Source organism: Martes martes (genome assembly GCF_963455335.1).
Source record: "Martes martes genome assembly, chromosome: 9".
Lineage (NCBI taxonomy): Eukaryota > Metazoa > Chordata > Mammalia > Carnivora > Mustelidae > Martes > Martes martes.
In genome coordinates, this window is record NC_137896.1 from 86,426,268 (window position 1) to 86,446,655 (window position 20,388).

General features: G+C 43.5%; 1 long non-coding RNA gene across 5 annotated transcripts in view; it reads right to left on the reverse strand.

The window, feature by feature from the left end:
* Positions 1-279: 279 nt before the first annotated feature.
* LOC308349914 overlaps positions 280-20,388 on the reverse strand; it is a 57,514-nt gene continuing 37,405 nt past the window's right edge. For all 5 annotated transcript variants that reach the window (XR_013967491.1, XR_013967492.1, XR_013967493.1 and 2 more), the window contains one exon: positions 280-952. This is a non-coding gene — a long non-coding RNA (uncharacterized lncRNA). The remainder of the gene's footprint in view (positions 953-20,388) is intronic.

Here is a 20,388-nt window from a genome sequence, read left to right on the forward strand (position 1 = left end):
GAAACTAAATTCCCCTTATGTTATTCAGAGCAACTTAGCTCTCCATCCGCCTTCCTCTGATATCCAGTGACCCATACCTGGAGTCAGCCCCACTGTGAACCATCACTCCAGGCTCCACGCCTGACCAGCACTGACGAACAAAAGGAAGTTTTGAAATTCACTCTCTCACCACCACCATTCTATACTGGTGAAGAGAATGGAATGATTTTTCCCCCTAGAAATATGAATTAGGCCACCCCTCTTTCGAACACAACTGGCTAGAGTCGATTTTGGTTTTTTAAATAGGTTTTTATTCTACTGCTCTTTGTAAACTCTCCAGCTCACAGAAAAGCCTATGTTACAAGTCTGAAACAATCCTCAACAATCACCCATACTGGGGTCTACTGACACTGGTATTATAATTAAGGAAAGTGGTGCTTCTGTCCCATAACTGTTTCCTGTCTTTCATAGACAAAGAGATTTTTGGCCTTGAGCCAGCCTCTGATGGAATTCTGTTGTTTTCAGGCTGGAGTTCTAGAGCCTCAAATTCCAGTGATATAGGCAAAACTAAGCTATCTGCTTCAAGGTCTGCTTTCACCTAGGTTGATGGGGGGCCTGAGATCAAGACTAAAACTGGCTGAGAGACTTCTCCAAAGAGGAGGCAAGGACAAATGCAAGAAGCAGGTTTCCTCCCAAGATTCCAGCTGGCTCTAAGTCTTGCCTACCTGGGCCAGTCATGCAATTTTCCTTTTTCTTGCAAGGGCAGGAGCAACAAAGCCCTCCAACCAGAGGAGGTCTCAGCCCCTTCAAATCCATCACAGGCAGGAGGCAGAGAAGCTCTAGAAGGCTGTGAATACCAAAATGGAGCAAATCCTAAGAAAAAAGAATTCTGAGCTTTGAATTCCTTTGTTCACACCAAGTGTAACTGCAGACACCATGGCCCAGTAGCCTCCTTCAGGAATTTTTTTAGTTTCTGGAAAGAGAAAGGTAGTGAGAAGTCTTGAAATTCTCAGAGGCTAAGGTCAATGTTTACATAAGGGGAAGACAAGAGTTGATATTTCGTTCATTAATGTAATTAGAAGAATATAATCTTAATATCTTTTTAAAGATTTTATTTATTTATTTATTTATTTGTCAGAGAGAGAGAGAGAGAGAGAGAGAACACACAATCAGGCAGAGTGGCAGGCAGAGGCAGAGAAGCAGGCTCCCCACTGAGCAATGAGCCGACGCGAGACTCGGTCCCAGGACCCTGGGATCATGACCTGAGCCAAAGGCAGCGAGCGGCTTAATTAACCCACTGGGCCACCCAGGCATCCCTAATCTTAAATATTTTTTAACCTACAGGAATCCTTTACAAAATTCAAAACAGAATAAATGCATTCCAAATCAAATAGCAATGTTTTTTTAAAAATAAATGGGAACATTCTATTCATATTTCTCTGTACTTGCTCCTTTCACTGATACAGAAAGTTAACTTCAAAGTTTTCACAGCTGGGGCACCTGAATGGCTCAGCTGGTTAAGTGTCTAACTCTTGATTTCAGCTCAGGTCATGATCTCAGGGTTGTGAGATTCAGCCCTGTGCTGGGCATGTAGCCTGCTTGAGATTCTCTCTCTGCCTCCCACACCCCACTCATGGATATACGCACTCTCTCTAAAGAAAAAAAAAGTTTTTGCAGCCACATAGTATTTCACAGTACCTATTCATGGATATTTACCAAAAGAGTGAACATTCCTATCCAGAGAAGTCTGTGCTCATTTCTTAAATGAAATTCTAGTTTCACTTGGAATGGATGAAATGTATAAGCATTTTCTAAGATGAAATTACAGTTTGCCCTGCTGTGTCTCAACTATTGTATTCTTACCCATTTTCTATTGGGTCTGTCTTTTCCTTATTGATTTATAGAAACCCTTTATAGATTATAGATATTAACCCATCACTTATCATATATATTGCAAAATTTTTCTTCCCATCTGTTGGATGTCTTCTAACTTTTTTTTAAAGATTTTATTTATTTGACAGAGAGAGACACAGCGAGAGAAGGAACACAAGCAGGGAGAGCGGGAGAGGTATAAGCAGGCTTCGAGCCGAGCAGGGAGCCTGATGCGGGGCTCAAGCCAGGACCCTGGGACCATGACCTGAGCCCAAGGCAGACGCCTAGTGACTGAGCCACCCAGGCATCCCTTAACTTTGTTAAAGACAGACAGATGGAAGTTGCCAGACAGAAGTTTCTCATTTTTATGTGGCAAAAGCAATTAAAAATTATTCAGAAAGTACTGCCACAGGAGCAGTACACCCGAGGTCTGAGCCACACAGCCTCTTCTGTTGGGGGCCACACAATCTTGCTTGGGTTCCTGTGATGAAATGGCTGATTAGGCAATCATTTTCTTTTTTTTTTTTTTTTAAGATTTTATTTATTTATTTGTCAGAGAGAGAGCGACTACGCGCACAAGCAGGCAGAGGTGGAGAGAGAAGCGGGATCCCTGCTGAGCAAGGGGGACTCAATCCCAGGACCCTGGAATGGGGGACTCAATCCCAGGACCCTGGAATCATGACCTAAGCCGAAGGCAGCGGCTTAACCCACTGAGCCACCCAGGCGTCCCTAGTCAATCATTTTCTGAGCTACTCACATCTGGCCAGAGTGGTGGTGTAAATGAATCAAGTAAAGAAGTAGCAAAAAGAATTGTAAAGACTTAGTTTGTTTCCAGCTGTTTGGAGGCTCTTTCTTAAACTGTTGGAATCATGTACTAACAATGTCAAAAGAATCCTGAACCATTAAAAACCCAAAAACAGGGGCGCCTGGGTGGCTCAGTGGATTAAGCCGCTGCCTTCAGCTCAGGTCATGATCTCAGGATCCTGGGATCGAGCCCCGCATCGGGCTCTCTGCTCAGTGGGGAGCCTGCTTCCCCTCCTCTCTCTCTCTCCACCTGCCTCTCTGCCTACTTGTGATCTCTATCTCTGTCAAATAAAACAAACAAACAAACAAAAAAAACAAACCCAAAAACATCTTTATAAACAGTAATCTGAGTATCTCCAGACGCTTTTAAACTGTGTGAACTTTAGGGCATTATTTGCTGTCACTATGGAAGGAAAAAATAAATTCCAGACCCCACAGGAATAGAAAGCCTCAAGAGTCTATTGACTTGTAGAATTTTAAGCCAAGAAACCTTCACAGTTTTCCCTTCAGCCTCTCACAGATTAGCACTGACTCAATCTGATCCTGAACAGTTCAAAAAACCCTCATGGCCAAATGGGATTTTCCCTGCAAAGAGTACTTAGTCCTTATTCCTGCAAACTCCACCTAAAGGCCCAGTACTTTGTAGAGGTTGCTCCATTTAGGCAGAATCTCTCTCCTCCCCCAGTCCACAGCACTGAGGCACACAGAGCAAAAAAAAAGTAGGCCTAAAAGGTGCTTCTGGCTTCCCTCCCCCTAGCTAGAACCTGGCACTCCCTGAGGAACTTGGTTCCGAGCAATGAAGATTCTCCCATAAAATCATTCTTCAGTACCCAGTGGTATCAAGAAGAAAAACAGATGGTCTGTCTCAATGTGGCCATTATTCCTACCACCTTATAAAAAAAAAAATCCTTCCTTTGCCAACATCTATACCAAACAACTACACTCCTCCTCCCTACTGTTGACTACTGACTTCTTGGTCATCAAGATCTTTGGATCCTTGATCACAGTGTGCTTTACACTCCAAGTCAGACATTTTGCCTGGTCATGACCTCTTATATCCTTCCATATTTCCACCTCTCCCTGTCTTTTTCTTCTACAGTTTCATTCTTCAACTTCACTGACACTTCCAGCCCCTTGACACCCACCCCCATCATTCTGCTGCCTATCAGCCCTCCTCTGGAGTCACTCTTTTCTCTAACCACCTTAACAATTACCACTTTGCTACCAATATTCTAGATTCCTCTTACTCCAACTCTTCCACTTGGATCACAAAACACAGCCCCTATTTGAATACAAATGTCCTCCGCTTTAACCCTCAGTTGCTGGACACTGCCAAAGTAACCATTAAGTTAAGAGGGCTGCTCTTCCTCTAGAACGTCATCATCTCCAACATTACCCTTATCTTCTCCCTCTTAACTAGCTCTTTCTCCCACAGCACAAGGACATGCTCCAGTCTCAAAAAAAATAAATAACCCTCCCTAGGCTCTGTGTTGCCCCTTCACTAACTGTCCTTACGTCATAAATAAGCTTCTTGTAAGAGTGGCCTCTCTATTCACAACCTGGCCTCCATTCACTAGCTGCAGAGGTACTGTCTCGTAAAAGAGTGGACTGCTCTTATTTGCCAAAGGTCTGTTCTTTGGAAAACTGCTTTAGAGATTAGCAAAGAAGCTTAGTGAAAGGAAATACATTATGTTGCTATTTATTCAGTTTTAATAATATGAATGAAAATAAATTTTAATAATATAAATGAGAATAATTTATCTTTGTATCAATACTACCTCCGACTAGAGTATAAGCAAGATTATTTAAAGTGTTCTTTAAGGGAGTGGCTCAGTGGGTTAAGCCTCTGCCTTCGGCTCAGGTCATGATCTCAGGGTCCTGTGATGAGTCCTGCATCGGGCTCTCTGCTCAGCAGGGAGCCTGCTTCCCCTTCTCTCTCTCTGCCTGCCTCTCTGCCTACTTGTGATCTCTCTGTCAAATAAATAAATAAAATCTTTAAAAAAATAAATAAAATAAAATGTTCTTTAAAACAAAGAAATCTATTTTCCCGAAACGATACTGATTCTCTAGATCCAAAAACTAGAAACAATCTGAGGTCCCACAGCACTGGTCTGTATCTGTCATAGCCTACCATTTTATCTCGAGTTATCACAGAACTCTCCACAGTTAATCTGTATTTGATAAATGAACAGAATTTACAAGTACCTATTATAGACCAGATAATTCTAATCTAATCTATCTAATCCACTCATTAAGTCAGGCCACCTAAAGAACCTCTAATGACATTTTACTAACTTAGTATATAAGGCCTTTCTCACACACTGAATTTTTTTTTTTTAAGATTTTATTTATTTACCTGTCAGACAGATCACAAGCAGGCAGAGAGGCAGGCAGAGAGAGAGAGAGAGAGGAGGAAGCAGGCTCCCCGCTGAGCAGAGAGCCCAACTCGGGGCTTGATCCCAGGACCCTGAGATCACGACCCGAGCCAAAGGTAGAGGCTTTAACCCACTGAGCCACCCAGGCACCCCTCACACACTGAATATTAATAAAGTTACATTCAGTCACTTACATCCTGTAAGTTTTCACTTACTTAAATGTACCTTGCAAAGTTTCAAACTGAGGTATTACCGTGTCGTTTTGGGTTCAATCCAAAAGGACTAAGGTAAAAGTCAGTGAGGCAGGAATTACCCAACCCAAGGGTTGTGAGCATTCGAGGAGAAGGAATGCATTCTTCCTCTCCCTCACCTAAAATACCCCAGGAGGGGCGCCTTGTGGCTCAGTGGGTTAAGCCTCTGCCTTTGGCTCAGGTCATGATCTCAAGGTCCTGGGATCAAGCCCCGAAATCAGGCTCTCTGCTCGGCAGGGAGCCTGCTTCCCCTCCTCTCTGCCTGTCTCTCTGCCTACTTGTGTTCCCTCTCTGTCAAATAAATAAATAAAATCTTTAAAGAAAAAAAACAAACAAACCAAGAAATGCTCCTCCCGGGGGGGACTGAGACCTCCTCTCACACAATGTCTGCTCTCCTCTGCTTCAATTCCTTTCAGATAATGTGAATGTCAGCTCCTTAGCAAAGGCACAGCTTTGCCCTTGTTGAACCTCCCAAAGTTTGCTCATATCTAAAACAAGGAAGTTCGCCTAGAAAATCTAAAAAGGTGTTTTTTGTGGGTTGTTTTTTTTTAAGGTAGGCTCCACACCCAGCATGGATCCTAAGATCAAGACCTGAGCTGAAATCAAGAGTGGGATGCTTAACCAAGTCAGCCAGGTGCCCCTTAAAGGTTTTTTGACGTAAGTAACTGCCGCTACTTACAGTGTGAGAATCAAATTTTATTTTGAAAAGCAGGTCAAAGGAACCCAGTGGTAAATCCCTTCGTGATACTGAAGAATCTTCATATTCCAACCATCCCCAACATAGCTGTTAGATCACCTACATGAGACCAATAACTCTCCTTAAGCAGGACACAGAGATTGCTATCAGGAGCTTCAGCCAAAGCACTGACATTCTTGCTTCCCACAGTCCCTCTGAAGAAGCCAGTCCTTAAATCCTTACTGAGGAAGAATTATGGGTGTAGAGGACCATGGTAAGGGTAAAAAGGTGGTCAGGAATACATGCCAGGAAACACAGGGCAGGGCCAGGTAGGTGACAGGCTCCAGTCCCTCTGGAGCCAGAGTCAGAACCTCCCAGTTTGCTTTACCCTCGCAGAGGGTGTAATTTCCAGCAGGGCTAAAAATCACCAATGGCACATAGCCAGAGGGCAGGGCCAGGCTGGGCAAAGCAAAAGCCAGTGATGAGCCAGAAAGGCTCCTGATTTAGAAGCTAAGCAATACAGAAGAAGGGGGGTGGAGAGCCTCCCACAGACTTACAAAGTAGCTGCCCTCTTTGGGTAAGATCCAGGTTGCCAACAGGAAATCTCTTACCTTCATGGGCCTCCTCACTTGTTCAGAGGCTTTCTCAGCAGCCTGATCTTTTTAGAAGGAGAGACCATGTGACTGGGACTCAAGTGACACCAGCTTACTGATTTTGGAAACATCCCTCCTCTGTGGAGTCACCAGCTCACAGAGCAAAAACTTCCATGGTACTTGTTTCCTCTCTCCCTAACACAAAATCCAAGTGATAAGACTAGTCTCAAAACCACCCAAGTCAAACTATAGTACAAAGATTGTTCTATACAGCTCAACATGCCTGAGATAAAGATTCCTTCAGTCCTTTCCTTACTCACTCATTCCTTCCTCACATCCTCCAAGCACTGGGCAGCAAGAATGCCTTGCAGAATTCTTAGCAGACACCATTCTAGCAACTGCCCAAGAACCTCTCTAAAGTGGACCCTGTTGGTTCAGAATTTCTGACAGGAGATAACTGCTTTTTGTGTTTATGCTATCAGAACGGGCTAGCTAACATATTTAATTGTAAATATGATTGTCAGTCAGAAAACTGAAGTAACTTGAGACTTCTGATTTTCTACTGATTAAAGCAGGTCCTCTTAGGATCTCAACTAGTTAATGCATACATGCATAAGTGAATTAACATGTGATTCCAAAACTAAAAAAACTTAATGAATCTACAAAAAAATTTTTTTTCATGTAATTAAATCAGACAAGCTCTTCCCTCATGGGTCTATGTTGATATACTTCTACTGTATTGCTTTCAAAAAAATGAAGCCAGAATTCAATAAACTCTGCTGTAACCAAACTGGACAAGCTTACTTCCAAAACACCTCAAGCTATTTATGAACAGATAAGGACTTTTTTCCCCCTTAAATCAAAAGAACATCCCACATCTCTGGTTTAGAGAAATGTCAGGACCTACGAGGGCCAGAGGACAGGACAGTGACTGTGAATAGCATGGCATCTTCCCTGGCCCTCTTCTTCCTTCCCCCTCTTCACTGTGGGTATCCCTAGCTCCAGGATGCCGCTTTTGCTCTAGTCTTTCCCTCCTTGGAAGATTCACCTCGAAGAAATGCAAAGTGGAGAAATGAGAAATGGAATTTGAGGCCTGAATACCTGAGTCTGAATCCTAATTCTACTCTCTGACTGAGATTCAGTGTCCATATAAAAGAAGGAAAAAAAATGCATAGCATGCTGGACTGTGTTAGCCATGTCACTATACAATGGCCTTCGTAAATTGCAGAGTGACCTTCAAATAATGTTATGGCTGTTGTTTTACTATGGTGATTACTGCCCACTCCTACCTCCCTTCAAGCTCTACTCTCAGATTCCAGTGGAGACGACTGCCATGCACTCCTCTCCACCATCTGTCAAGACTACCCAGCAAGAAAGGGAGAACTAAGATAAGACCACTCCTCCCCTAAACATCTCAAGGGTGTCAAATCTAGAGTCCCACTCTTACTTACTGCTTCTACTTTAGAAGTACCTTTTCCTCTAAATGGGAATTCCCAGTCTACAGAATACTTTCTTTTGGATGTAACTCTGGCCCTTCAAATTCAACTCCAAGAAGCAAATCTGTCTCCCCTTTCTAGAAGAGTGGTTCTGGGGCACCTGGGTGGCTCAGTGGGTTAAGCCTCTGCCTTCGGCTCAGGTCAGGATCTCAGGGTCCTGGGATCGAGCCCTGCATCAGGCTCTCTGCTCGTGGGGAGCCTGCTTTCCCCTTTCTCTCTCTGCCTGCTGCTCTGCCTACTTGTGATCTCTGTCAAATAAATAAATAAAATCTTTTGAAATATAAATTTAAAAAAATTAAAAAGTGGTTCTCCTTTCCAGTTATGCCTTTCTGTCATGACAAGTAATTTTCCAACTTCACAGGATAGAAACATACCTTGGCATAATATAACTGTGGTTTTGGCCCACCCACCACCCTCAAGTCAGAATCTATTTTTTTAAGATTTTCTTTTTTGGGGGACACTTGGGTGGCTCAGTCAGTTAAGCAGCTGCCTTCGGCTCAGGTCATGATCCCAGCATACTGGGATGGAGTCCCACATCGGGCTCCTGGCTCAAGAGGGGACCCTGCTTCTCCCTCTGCCTCCTGCTCCCCCTGCTTGTGCTTCCTCTCTCTCTTTCGCTCTCTCTCTGGCCAATGAATAAAATCTTTAAAGAAAAAAGATTTTTTCCTTTTTTTTTAATTGTTTTTAAAATTCATATATTTGGGGTACCTGGGTGGCTCAGTGGGTTAAGCCTCTGCCTTCGACTCAGGTCATGATCCCAGGGTCCTGGGATCGAGCCCCGCATCAGGCTCTCTGCTCAGCAGGGAGCCTGCTTCCCCGCCTCTCTCCGCCTGCCTCTCTGCCTACTTGTGATCTCTGTCAAATAAATAAATAAAACTTTAAAATTCATATATTTGACAAGTAAGGAAGAGAATCTTCAAGCAGAGTTCCTGCTGAGCACAGAGCCTGACATAGCACTCAATCCCATGATCTATGAGATCATGACCTGAGCTGAAAACAAGAGTTGGACACTCAACTGACTAAGCCACCCAGATACCCCTACTGTATGATTTTTTAAAAATATATATAGTTATGGCTGTATTTATTTCAACTGAAACAGGTTCATATGCTATATATTTTTCATGCACATATTATAGCCATCTTTATGTGTAAATAACTATAGATTTACTTCATTTATCATTGTATGGATTTACCAGTTTATCTGGCCAATTCCCTACTGATAGCCATTTTGATGGCTTTATAAATTCTGTAGTGACAAATATCCTCATAAATATACCTCTGTACGTTGTCCTGGGGATAAATACCTAGAAGTCAGATTGCTGATCTGAGAATGTGTGTACTTCAGGGGCACTTGGATGGCTCAGTCAGTTAAGCATCTGACTTTGGCTCAGGTCCTGATCTCAAGGGATTGAGCCCTGCATCAGGCTCCCCGTTCAGTGGGGATTGAGCCCTGTGTCACAATCCCTGCTCAGTGGGGAGTCTGCTTGTCTCTGCTTCTCCCCGAACTCATACTCATACTCATACTCTCAAATAAATATTTTTTAAAAATTTGATACATATTGCCAAACAGAACTTCAGACAGACTGTATTAATTTAAATTCCCAGAGTATGAGTTCCCCTTTCTTGAAACTCTCACGAGCAATAAATACTATTAGTTTAAATATTTGTCAATCTAACAGTTGAAAAATGATGTCTCGAGCGCCTGGATGGCTCAGTCATAGGGCGTCTGCCTTCTGCTCAGGTCACGATCCCAAGGTGCTGGGATTGAGCCCCACATCGGGCCTCCTGCTCAGCCAGAAGCCTGCCTCTCCCTCTCCTACTCCCCCTGCTTGTGTTCCCTCTCTCACTGTATCTCCATCAAATAAATAAATAAAATCTTAAAAAAAAAAGAAAAGAAAAATGATGTCTCATTTCTTTTTTTCTTTTAAAATCTTTTATTCAATAACATATACTTTTAAAATTGTAATATTTAACTGCCCATCATGCCATAGATTGCCCCCATGCCCTCACTGTAGAGCCTGTGGTTGGCTAGTTAACGTGGTCTGCTGGTAAAACAGGTGGCTACAGGCTGAGTCAAGGGGACTCAGGTGAGCAACAATAAACTAACAACCATTTTTAACCCTTCACATTTCCTATGCTTTCTGGGTCAGGAGGTGAGCTCTCATCTCTATTTGTGTCTTCTAGATTATAAGGTAAACACCATTTTTCTATGGGTTTTATAAGTCATTAGTATTTGTTCTTCTATGACTTTTGCCCATTTTTTGTTTTTGCTTTTTTTCTATTGATTTATAAGAGCTTTGTACATGCTGAGATATGCTGAAAACTAATTTTTTTAATGATTTTATTTATTTGAGAGGGTACAAGAAAGAACAGTGTGGAGGGGCAGAGGGAGAGGGGGACGCAAACTCCCTACTCAGCAGGGAGCCCAGGACCCCAGGATCATGACCTGAGCTGAAGGCAGCTACTTAACCAATAGGCCCCAAAAACTGTTCTTTTATTTTTATTTTTTTTAAAGGATTTTTATTTTATTTATTTGACAGACACAGATCACAAGTAGGCAGAGAGGCAGGCAGAGAGTAGGGGGGAAGCAGGCTCCCTGCTGAGCAGAGAGCCCGATGTGGGGCTCGATCCCAGGACCCTGAGATCATGACCTGAGCTGAAGGCAGAGGCTTTAACCCACTGAGCCACCCAGGCGCCCCCCCCAAAACTGTTCTTAACAACAGTTTGTCATCTACTTTTTGTTTATGGTGTTTGTTTTTTATTTTTGTTCTTTTTGGCTAATACATTGCACTTTTTCCTTTATAGTTCCTGCCTTGGGTGTCATACTAAAATAAGTATTTTCACAGTGCCTGGGTGGCTCAATCAGTTGGGCATCTTCTTTTGGCTCAGGTCATGGGTGGCTCAGTTCATTAAACATCTACCTTTGGCTCAGGTCATGATCCCAGAGTCCTGTGCTGGGCTCCCTGCTCAGCTGGGAGTCTGCTTCTCCCTCTCCCAATGCCCCTTCTCCTTACTTGTACAATCGCTCACTCTCTCTCCCCCATATAAATAAAAATCTTAAAAAATAAAAATAAAACAAGAAATGCCTTTTTAAAAAATATTTATTTATTTATTTTAGCGAGAGAGAGAGAGCATGGAGAGAGGGAGTGGGAGAGAGAATTTCAAGCAGACTCCACATTGAGCTTGTAGCCTGACACGGCACTCAACCTCACAACTCTGAGCTCATGATCCTGAGATCATGACCTGAGCTAAAACCAAGAATCAGATATTTAACCGACTGTACTACCCAGGCACCCCAAACAAGAAATGCTTTCAAAGGAGAGAAATAATGTAAAAGAACACATCAGAGTTTCTACAAATACTTTGTGTGGCTAAAGAAGTGGATGAACTTTTAATTCAGCAGACCCATTCCAGTGGACTTTGGACGTACAGTTTGGAAGAGAGAGTAAAATTCAACTGCTTTGCATAATAGAGTAAGAAGTATCTAGAATGCTTAGTGGCAATAGAATTAGGAAGGCTTACAGAGAAAAGATTGTAAGAGGCCAAAGCCACACACATAGGTGATAGGAATAATGATGAATCCCTAATGCAGAGGCAGACAGAAAAATATATATATTTAAGGGACAGGGATAGCCAGTATTAGAATTTAAGTTGCTTGCTTTGTGGCAATGGAAAACAATCTCCATTACCCTAAATCTTTAATATAAAGTCTGCTACACACAAAGGCTGTAGCTGGGAGGTATTTGAGTTCTACATCTGGGTGAATGTGGATAGAAACAGGAACAGCATGCTTGAGTTGGTAAGACCATCTATAATCTGAACTAATTTAGTAGAAGCAAGAGCTCAAAATTAGAATGACCATAAATACATGAGCTCCCAGGAATTTGAAGAATCTGGGTGAAGGAATGAGACTCTCTACAAGCTGTAGAATGACACTTTGAGCCAAATTTTTAAGAGAAAAGATGGTTCCAACTACCTAATGGGTGATATTTGGATACTCAATCCTCAAAAGCTTTCAAAAAGGACCAAACTACATGAGGTTCAGTGGTGATTTACAGAAGAAACCAGTGGGGGAGATGCCAATTACTCTGTTTGCACAAAAGATAAGGTGAGGATTATACCTCAAACCTTCCCCATTCCACGTGCTCCCATAGAGGTGTTCTGGTCCCTACCCTACTTAGCATGGTCTACTCTAATCTCTTCCATGAAGCTTTCTCCTCAGGTTTCAGCTGTCAGATGATTCTTTTCCAAAACTTCCATTTTACCAAGAATCTGAACCTCAGTTTAACCTTTAATTGTTCTTTTTTTTTTCCTATTTGTTAACTTATCTATAGAATTCAACTATAGATGCCTTGTAGACAAGAACCCCAACAAGAGAGAGAGACAGAGTGTGTGCACATGCACAAGCGAGGGAGGGTGGGAGGAAGGGACATTCTAAACATCTTACATTACACTTAGAGCCTACTTAATTCCTGGTAGGGAAATGGAAGACAGTGATGCAGAAGCAAGTTTACTAATGACCCTGGATGGCAATGCTCCTGAGAACAAAAGAGGAGGAATAGGAATAGGAAGGAATAGAAGAATGAGGGGAAGAGGATGGCATAATGAAAAATACAATTTGGCTTGAGACATGTTGAGTTTTAAATACCTAAGGGCCACCCACGTTATGATGGTAATAGTGTTTGGCCATCCTGAGTCTGGAACGCAGAAGAGAGATTTAGGTTGGAGAGGGAGATTTAAGAGTTCCTGACATATCAGTGATGGCTAAAACCATAAGCACAGGTGATACCACCCAGGGATAGTATATATACAGATGGAGAGAAGGAGACTAAGAATAGAATCTTAAGAAATGTCTTCATGTAGGAAGCCTGTTGGGTCAAACAAGCCTTCCACTGTTATACAAAGTTATAGTTACCACATCTATATAGTTATGTGCCAACTAATACTTATAACAGATGGACCAAATAACTGGTTCTACTGAAGACCTCCAAATGCCCATTTCAAGCCCTCTTTCAGTCTTCCTGTAAGTGAGCTCACTCCCTGATCTTCAGTTAAAACTTGAGCATTTCAGAGGAAGTGGCAAGAATGGAAAAGGGCCCTGGACCAAGGCCCCTGGGGTGGGGCCTGTGGGTAGAGGATGCTAATAACTGGATGAACATCATACCTAAAAGCAGGATCAAAGCTAAGCCTTTGCATATAGTTTATTTCATGATTAGCTCATACAACTGAGTTAAGATTGGCCAATCAAAGATCTCATTCATGACAGTAAAGACACATACATACATCAAGGTCTCAAAGGGACCTAAAATTTCTTAATCAGGAGTCTTAGAGATTTCTGTCTGCTTCAAGTGGTCTTTTCCTGGCTGTACTGGTTGAGAATGGCATATAGAGGAAGCAACTAGTTTCCTCTTTGGGGACCAGCTCTGCCAGCTGCAGCTCCTGGCACTTGGTCACCCACCCTGCCAGATTTAAATGATCTCCACCTGCAAGACTGCCTGCCTACAGGGCATGGGTTTATCTCCACTGAAGGGTTGAAAAAAAATAATAGTCTGGACTACCCATGAGCTATAAAGGAGGAATTTCATAGGCAGAACAGAAATTTACAGTGCCATAATCATTTCACAAGAATGAGCTCCATCCCACTTGGCACTGATTCTGTAGGCGAAGTTGAAATCCTGAACTAGCTGTAAGACCTGAGACTGATGCTGAGACAAATACTCCCAGAGTGAGATGGAAGGGGGGCTCAGGAGTGCTAGAGAAATCCTGGAAGAGGTCAAACCTGGGCAAAGCAGCCTCAGCGAAGCTTCCTTCTTTGGATCCAGAAGCTGATGATGGCATCAGCTCATTCACTACTTCCTGTTTTACTTGGTGGAAAGAGGAAGAAGATCTGAATGTGCGAGAAAGAATGTAGAATCCCTACGTCTTCCCCACCTTAGAGCTATACTCCAGATCAGAGCTGTCCTTACGCAGACACCACACAGTTAAGCAGTCAACCACATGAAGTGATTCCGCCAGAAAGACTGGTAAACACCAGGTGCTCAGTAGGCATTTGCTGAATGAAGGGCACCAAGAGAGACTTCCTACCCACAAACAGTGTTTTTTCACTGACTGTCCCATTACCTCCACCTGGAATTCCTCCATTTGACGTCCATTCCTTTAGGATAAAGCCTCATACTATCCAAAACTGTGCTCCACCAAACACCATATTCTGTGAGAGTTTAATATTCCTCCAAAAAAATGGTTCTTTATTTAAATAACTTTGGAAAATATTATATTCTCTATCTCCCTTCTGAAACTTTATAAATGCATATTAAAAGCTGTTTTGGGGGCAGAGGCAGTTGGAGAACTAACATGAAATTCAGGACAGAGCCCAACTAAGCTAAGAAGCTTGTTCCAAAAGTACAGCTGAGCAGACTAGCATGACATCCAATTAGCCCAAAAATAAAGAGTAGCAGGCAGAGTTCAGGATAGTCAACAACTGGGCGATCTGTGCATGGGCAAGACTCTACCCACAGAAGCCTAGATGGAAGAAAGTCTCTAGTGGGGGGATGAAGGGGATAAAAGAAGAGTCTCTAGTATCAGAGAAGGGACCTGGCCTGAGCAAGCCTGGAAAGCAAAAGCCCCAGCCTCTGGTAAGGTGCTGACTGAGCAGAGTCATAGTCCTAGACAAGACTAGGGGGTCCAGGCAGGGCAACTGGACGGAGCTTGATGCTCTTAGGAAAAAGCCAAAATAAAGGTGAGATGAAGGAGAGGCAGAGAGTAATAGAGCTGTCACTCACAGTATGGTACACCTATCCAGGAGTCCCACCCTGCTGGGGGCACTGGCTCCAAAATCCTGGTGATAGTAGATCTAGCTACATCAATAGATCTTCTGTATCGGGCTATGATGGTTGGGGAGGGATGAAGGGGTGTACTACATCCAGAAACTCTACAGAGCTGTGCTAATTCCACTAAGGAGGGAGGTCCAGACCCTGTCAAACTTCAGGAGGTGAGAGGTGGAGACTATTCCTAGAAGAGCCTTCTAGGGAAATGTGCTAGAAGGACCCCAGAGGCCTGAATTGAACCAAAACAAAATGCTCTAGACTTGGGGTAGGAACGTGGACACCGTAGAAGTTCAAGCCTGAAGTGGAGGGCATCCATGAACCCAACTGTGAGGAGCTGGAAAAGGCACTGAAATTTGAGTTGCTTCTGTCAAAGACTCCCTGGGGGAGAAAAGATGTGAGAATTCAGATCACAAAGGCCGTTTGAAAGCAGTGCTAGATGAAAGATGATGAACAGTGAACTAGAAAGGCTCTCAGGTCAAAAAAAGTTGTAGATCTGAATCACAGGTGCTATTCTGGCAGCCTCTGGATTAGTTATTTTGGCTCCACAAAGTTATAGGACAAGAGGAAACTGCACCTTTGTGTGGACACCCCAAATGCTTTGTCACTGCTTTTGACATGGCGTATTTTGCTTTCTGGTAAAGCCCTATCTCAGCACAGCACATTGGGAAATTAAGACCAGAAGTTGTCGGTGACCAGCAACCTCTGAGGAAGTGCCCTGCCCATGTTGTCATCAGCAACCTCTTTTGCGCCACCATTTTACATCACTTCTGGGAAGCTGCCTCCCACTTCCTAAGATCTGTGCTGGTCTTGTCTCAGGATATCACAGCAAACCACAGACCCAAAGGTCCTACATTCCTTGTTACATTCTGCTTGTCAGCTGTTCTCCAGGCAACATTCTGCCTGAATACCCAGCATGCTCACGGGAAGTTTCTCCATGCAACACTCCCTCTTGGAATCATGAGCCTCCAACCCCATCACCCTCAGTGCTTGTCTTCTCAGTCAAAACTGTAAAGAAAACAAAGTGTTTCTTTAGGGACCCAACTTCTCTTTTCAGGGCCTTTATCTCAAACTCAATAGTTTCTCCTTCCTGTCCCTATGATGAGGGCAGAGTGCCCTTTCCTCTCTGTCCCTGCCTCAGTTCAGTTCTCAGAAATCAATCACATTCACTCACACCTCCACTTACAAAATGCTTCACAGTCAGACCCCTTCCTGGAGTCTCTTCATTTTTAATAGGGTCTCAAAGACTTAAATCAAGGGAAATAAATTTCACTTGTGGAATTCTGAACACTAGCAAAGAGCTGAAGCAAGTCTTTGAGGGGCAACACACATTCTTGGTGCCCCTGAAATGATTCCACTTGACAGTCCAGCCTTGTCTCTTCTTAGTCCATTACCTGACACACTCAAGCTGTCTTCTCTGTCAGCCCAGAGGCCAGGCTCCTCTGGACCTGGGCCAGCACCCAATGCCATCTGGTCTCCCTTAGAAAGGCAAAAGAGAGACACCTCTTGTTTACTCAGTAATAATTCACTGTAATAGTCACATAACAGGTGTCACCAGCTCCAGAACATACAGTAAGGGCACACCACACCCTCATCTCTGCCCCCATCATGGCTTACTCCTTGGGACATATCAACAAATTTTATTTGGAGAACAGGACAGGGCCTCTTAAGCAGTGAACCAGAGTCACCAGTGGTGTTCTGACACTTGTAGATTACACTGCAATGAAAACTTAGAGGTAAAGAACAAAGGCTTTCTTTTAATCCTCCCCTACGGCCAATTGGTATCCTTCCCACATATGTTGTTGCAGCATCTCTATATATAGAACCTAGCATCTATAAACAGGATGCTCTGGCTAAACACATCTCAACGAGTAAAACTGTGAGGTAGAGAAAGATGCATCTCTCCATCTTCTCTCCTCTCCCCAAATCTTGTCAGAGACAGAAGAGCTCTGTGAAAACAGCATAGGCTTTGGAACTGGACAGACCTGAGGAGAAATAAACCCTAGCTCAGCCTTTTATTAGCTATCTGACCTTGGACAAGTTACATAACTTCTTTGACCGTCACCTTGCCCATGTGCAAAAGTGAAGATGATACTTTATTGGTTTGCATTATGATAATTAAATAAGAAAATATATGAAAAGCATCTAATACATGCCTGGCTCTCCAGGGATAAGAGTTTGTTCTCTCTCATCTGGCTCATCATGCACCTGGTGCCCAAATGTTACTCTCTGGCTATCCAAGGCCAAGGTGTGTACCCCACACAAACCTAACCTTCTTTTCCTAAACCCTATTAAAGTTCACATCCCTTAGATGAACTGATTTAGGGGCACCTGGGTGGCTCTGTCAGTTACATGTCCAACCCTTGATTTCAGCTCCAGTCATGATCTCTGGGACCTGGGATCAAGCCCCATATCAGGCTCCCTGCTGGGCAGGGAGTCTACTTGTCTCCCTCTCCCTGCTCATTCACTCTCTCTCAAATAAATCTTGGGGGGGGGGGGGGAAGAACTGATCTAATCACACCACAAAGCAATTCTGATGAAACGAATTCAAGTAAAATGTAGGTATTAATACTGTATTAATTCGGGACGCCTGGGTGGCTCAGTGGGTTAAAACCTCTGCCTTCAGCTCAGGTCCTGGGATCGAGCCCCACATCGGGCTCTCTGCTCAGCAGGGAGCCTGCTTCCCTTCCTCTTTCTCTCTGCCTGCCTCTCTGCCTACTTGTGATCTCTGTCTGTCAAATAAATAAATTTTAAAAATCTAAAAAAAAAATCTTTCATAAAAATAAAATACTGCATTAATTCTGTGGAAGATGGGGAGGATTTCTACATTACATTAGAGCTAGGGCACCTGGGTGGCTCAGTCATTAAGCATCTGCCTTTGGCTCAGGTCATGGTCCCAGCGTCTTGGGATCAAGTCAAGATCAGGCTCCCTGCTTGGCGGGAAGCCTGCTTCTCCCTCTCTCCCACTCCCCCTGCTTGTGTTCCCTCTCTCACTGTCTCTCTGACAAATAAATGAATAAAATCTTTTTAAAAAAGAAGAAGAAGAAGAAGAAGAAGAAGAAGAAGAAGAAGAAGAAGAGCTAGAGGGGGCCCTGACTCTGTGCACACCAACTCTTGATCTCAGGGTTGTGAGTTTGAGCCCCACACTGGGTGTAGAAATTACTTAATAAAAACCTTTAAAAAAATTTTTGGGGTGGCTCAGTTGGCTAAGCATCAGACTCTTGATTTCAGCTCAGGTTATGATCTCAGGGTGGTGAGATGGAGCCCCGCATTAGGCTCTGTGCTCAGTGTAGAATCTACTTGAGATTTTCTCACTCCCTCTCTCTCTCTGCCTCTCCCCTCACTTGTTCTCACTCTCTAAATAAATAAAATCTTTTTTTTTTTTTTTAACACGAGGTAGATTTCCAAGGTCAGCTGATTCTGGAATCCTGGCTTTTTTTTTTTTCTTTTTTAAGATTTTATTTATTTGACAGAGAGAGAGACAGTGAAAGAGGGAACACAAGCAGGGGCACAGGGAGAGGGAGAAACAGGCTTCTCCCTGAGCAGGGAGCCCGATGTGGGGCTCAATCTCAGGACCCTAGGATTATGACCTGAGGCAAAGGCAGACACTTAACAACTGAGCCACCCAGGCACCTCTAAACAAATAAAATATTTTTAAAATTTTTAAAAAGAACTAGAAATTCAAATGAAAGAAAGGACATCTAATGATGAGGCTCCCCTAAGATCACAGGGGACCAATGTCAGCCTCTCTCTCTACAGGCATGGCCCACATCATTCTCTGTGCTGAAGATGAACCATCAGAGCTATAGGACAGCATCTCAGATTGCCAAATATCACACCCCAAATCAACAGGTCCAGAAAAGAACTTGGGACCTTGGCCATTGCTTCTGCTCTGGCCAGCACACACTGCTTCCTTAGCCAAGAAGTTACAGTGGTGCTTTTTTCCTAGGAAGTTTCCAACACTATTTTAAGCTCTTTGAAATGAAACAGCAACAGAGTTGATTACAGTCACAGCCTTGGAATAGCCTGTGGAAGGCCTGGGCTCTACACTTCCAGAATCATACCTTGCTCCTATGAATGGTTTCAACAAAGCCAGAATAACAGAGATTAATTAATGGCAGAGTGGGACTGCATCTTCTCAGTGATGCAGGAAGGAGGACCACAGGGATGTTTTTCTGGGGTTTCCACATACAGGATCACAGAAGAAGATTATTACAACTAAAAACGGCCCAAGTGTAATCACTTGGCACAATGCGCTATATTGACTATAAATCGTAACCCAATATGCAAGTTCCCTGAGGTACTCTTTAGCAGTGTGCATGTTCAACTTGACTTTCTTGGCAAGCCCTCAGTGAGCCCAGGGCATTTAGTCTAGGCTGGGGGGTCTCAGAAGCCAGACACCCCTACGGGGGTGAAAGGGACTGGCTGGCAACTTTAGCAGATGGAATAAAGATGAAATGAAGAAGTCCAAAGGGAGGAAATGACTGGTCCAGGCAGGATTATCCAAAAGCATGTGCTTAGAAAACTGGCAAAGCAGAGACAGTAATTGCAAATATTTTGAATTATATTTATCTAATTAGTCACCATGATAAAAAACAGAATTTTGCTAGATTTGCCTTATACTTTGCTCAATTTCCTTATACTGATTCTGTGTTAAATATTGTTTTTCAAATACATATTGAGGGCTGAAAATATGAGGGACATCATAATCTTTCTATTGCTTAGGCCTCCGAAGTTCTTAATCTGGTCCCTGGCTTTATCAAGAAGCAAAGAAGACCAGGATTCCAAAGCGTCAAGGTCAATATTCAGTTCTTCATTCAATAAATATTTCTTGAGGGGCTAGAGAAGTGTCAGGTCTTTGCTCAGTCCTGGGATACAGCAGCAAACAAAACAAATATGGTTCCTGAGTTCCTGGAACTCAGTCTAGTGAGAGTTGTTAAGAACAGGAGCAGGATTGGGGCACCTGGGTGGCTTAGTGGGTTGAGCATCTGACTCTTGGTTTTGGCTCAGCTCATGATCTCAGGGTTGGGGGATCAAGCCCCACCTCCAGCTCCACGTTCAGGACAGAGTCTGCTTGTCCCTCTTCCTCTTCTCTTCCCCCTGCTCACACTTTCTCTCACTTGTCCTTCTCCCTCTTCTCCTATCCCTGCTCGTGCTTTCTCTCACTCTCTCAAAATAAGTAAATGAAATTAAAACAAACAAACAAAAAAGAGTAAGAGCAGGATCCAAAGCAAAAGGTTCATATTGGAAAGTAGGCAAGATTCTGCAGCCAGCAATGGGATGCCGAGGGAGGAGATCCCTTCTGGGATGCCAGCAAAAGAGGCCATGGGCAAACAAGGAGCTGCTGTTTAGGGGGATGGGCTGGGTCAGATAACATCCTTATCCCCTCCGCTCACTTTGGCAGAGAAGAGAGCCACTGTAGTATGTTGGGTTAATCAAGAACAAGTGACCAGGGCCCTCAGAGTCAATGCAGTCATGATGCTGCCACTTCTCTGCTCGCAGCCATGAACTGATATGTGGC